Source organism: Trachymyrmex septentrionalis, unplaced genomic scaffold (genome assembly GCF_001594115.1).
Source record: "Trachymyrmex septentrionalis isolate Tsep2-gDNA-1 unplaced genomic scaffold, Tsep1.0 scaffold103, whole genome shotgun sequence".
In the NCBI taxonomy this organism is placed as follows: domain Eukaryota; kingdom Metazoa; phylum Arthropoda; class Insecta; order Hymenoptera; family Formicidae; genus Trachymyrmex; species Trachymyrmex septentrionalis.
This window is the reverse complement of record NW_017304155.1, coordinates 827,288-830,989: the sequence shown is the minus strand read 5'-3', so window position 1 is coordinate 830,989 and position 3,702 is coordinate 827,288.

Genomic DNA, 3,702 nt, shown 5'->3' with positions numbered 1-3,702 from the left:
TATATATATAAAATAATAATAGTAATAAGGCTCAATAAAATTAAAACACGAAAAGAAAAAGGGCTATAAGTTTAAGAAATCTTAAACTCACAACCCTTTTCCTTTTTTTATATTTTAATGTTTGTTGATAAAATTAAAAAAAAAATTGATACAGCATGGTCTCGAATTCTCTTCGTCAGACGTAAAAGTATTACGCGCCTTTCGATCACCACATTTCTTTCTTTGTCACTATTCATTCGCAGTACTTATCTCGCAGCAGGTCTCGATTACTCAACTTCACATGCAAATTACATTATGTATACACATAATACATACATATATACATACATATATTGTATATATTCTATATACAATTATTATGTATCAGGATTGTGTATTTTTTTAATCTCTATTTAATTGTTATATGAAATATAATAACACTCCTACTAGAAGAGACAAAAAACTACAATATAATAACTGTTCATTTTATTGTAATTTTATTATAATTTTTTTATTTTTTATTATTTATATTTTTTTTATTGTAATTTTATATATTAAATATTTTTTAAATTTTTTAATTTAATATTTCGTTATTACTATTGAAGGTTCACGTTTATACAATCAGTCCCATAAATGACATCCAAGAAATCATGTTTTTGACCTTGACCCTCAAGAAGGTCGAGGTCATCAATTTTATTTATTTCAACGCAGGCTGTGACAATGCGTACAAACACACTTTTCATTTTTCAAATTCATTTTTCATTATTATGGTTCTCATGCCGTTAGACTTCTTAAACTATGGATCGGATATCGCAAAAAAATTATTAAAAATTGTTTACACATTCGATTTTTGAAACAATGTATTAACAACAATACCACGCCACAACATCTGAATATCATCAGTAACTGGCAGATCAATAACTGGCAGATTAAGCTACTCAATCATAGATCTAATTGTAAGTTTTCACACTGTAAAAGATCTATGATCAAAAAAATACTTTGTATAGAGCTTAATGACGCTTTTACAGAAGGTCTCTTTTTCATGTGGTGAGCGGTCTTTCTCGCTGTCTCCCTACGAGAATCCTTGATGGGTTTCTCTATACGCAAGAAAAATCGTGCAATTTTCTTTTCGAAAAAGAGAAGGAAAGGTTAGAACGTAAATTTCTGTGCCTTTCCGAGAAGAAGGAAGCACATACTACAGCCAAAATCACACCGATACAGTATAAATGCGATGCATACATAAAATCTATCCCGACAGTTGTGTGTAACTCGGTTCTTTCTAATCTTAGTTCTCAGAACGATACATTGTATGTTAACAACCTATCTCTCAGTTTGTCTCCTAGCTCCTTGATTTCCATACACCCTGACTCCTCCCCTTCACATATATCATCTTCCTTGTCCACTATCAGAGACGGATGATTCCTTAACTTATCTTCCTTTGACATTCCAATTGACATACAATGTTTTTTACAATTAGGCGAAAATTTCACCCTTTCGTTCAATAACAAACACAGGATCATATTTGATTGCATAAAGGACGTTGAGAGTAGTACACAACGTATGTCTATTGATAAGAAGATTGCTATCACTAACCATTCGATTCCAATTTTGCACAATATCATATCCTCTCCAATTTTTACATCACCGATGGACAAACTATTGCTGAAAATGGAATCTGATACACGCATCTTTATATCGGAACATCCTAACATCATTTTTACATACGCGGATAAAGGCAACGTCACGGTCGCTTTGGACAAAGACACATACTTGAACAAAATGATCACTTTATTGAGTGACGTAGACACATATATTTTGAAAAAAGATCCTACTAAGGAACTCACGACAGCTTTAAGGTTCATGTTCACCAGATGGAAAACAAACAATTATATTAGCGCGACACTAAGTACAGAACGTTATATTGTAGTAATGGATCACTTCCGAGAGTCTATGGATTGCCGAAGATTCATAAACCTGATTGTCCTCTAAGGGTCATCGTTTCTTCGATAGGTAGTCCGTTGTATCCATTGGCTACATATTTACATAACATACTATTCAAATCCATTCCCAAAGCGAATAGTTACATTAAAAATAGTTTCGAATTAGTCGATAAATTAAAAAGATTACACATTACAGACGAATATAATTTAATTTCATTGGATGTTAAATCTCTGTTTACGAATGTTCCAATGGAAATAGCGGTCGACTGTGTTAATGAACAATAGGATTTTATTCCCAGGGATTGCTCTCTTCCTAGAGAGGAGTTTTTGTGATAAAGTTTATTCTAGATTCCACATTTTTTTCATTTAACAATACAATTTATAAGCAAAGCTTCGGCACTCTCATGGACTCTCCTTTATCACCTGTAATAGCGGACTTGGTAATGAGGAGATTGGAGAGTGTCCTTGATGTCGTTGGACTTGGATATGGTATTTTATTTTAGATACGTGGATGACATTTGTACTGCGGTTGCTCTCTCGAAAATTGACGTGTAACTAGAACAATTTAACTTATTCCATCCGTGTCTGCAATTTACTTCAGAAGTGAGGGGTGATGAAATTAATTTTCTGGATGTTACTATATCTATTAATGAACAGATTTATTTTTGATTAGTACCGTAAGCCGACCTTTTCGCCAGGGAGGTTTTTGAATTTCAATTCTAATCATCCTATGGCACAAAAAAGAAAGGGACTATTCTTTCGCTGGTTGACAGAGCTTTTTTGTTATCGGACTTTAGGTTTCATACACAGAATTTGACGTTCATTATTAACATTTTATTAGACAATGACTATCCACTGACCTTTATTTTTGACACAGTCAATCAACGTATAAAAAATTTAATTAAAAATAGACATAACACATAAAGTTCTGACAATGTCTGTGCGAATGAATCTGCTTCTTGGCTTACGGTACCATTTATCCCTTTCCACACGGAAAAGTTCAAACGTTTCAATAAAAACGACATCAAGGTAACTTTTCATAGTCCCAATAAATTGGGCAAATACATTAAAGTACAGAAGGATATTTGTCCACATACATCGAAGAGCAATGTGGTCTATAAGATTTCGTGTAATAATTGCGATGCGTCATACGTTGGACAGACGGGCAGACAATTAAAAACCAGGATTACAGAATATCGCAATCACATTAGATACAGCACTTCTGGTCGTTCTGTCATAACAGAGCATAGGAGACAGCATGATCACGATTTCCAATGGGATGAAGTCAAAATTTTGGACGAAGAGCCTTGCTATAGGAAACGTTTGGTTTCCGAAATGCTTAATATCAGGAAGCAGAAGACTGGTCTTAATTTACAAACTGACACTGAAGGTCTTCACAAGGCTTATATCATTCCCATCGTAAATAAAATTTGACTTTTTGGTACTAACAGTCTCTTCTCTCAGTCTGTGGTGATCCGTACTACCGAACGTACATAATAATCAATACATAATGTCTGTCTTACACATCTGCGTTCCTTCTTTCTATAATATATATATTCCAAAAGTTTTTTATTCTTTTATGGACACGCTCGTTTGAATATTTTACACATGATTTCTGGTGAGTTTTTATTTATTATTATTTTTTTTTAATTAGATTTCCGGTATGTTATTTCATTTACGCGTAGATCCTTTTGTGTAAAGTTTTTAAGTTTTTCTTTTTATCAACTAGAGCTTTGCCAAAAATTTTTTTTAATACATTTGACGGTTTAATCGTACGGAAATG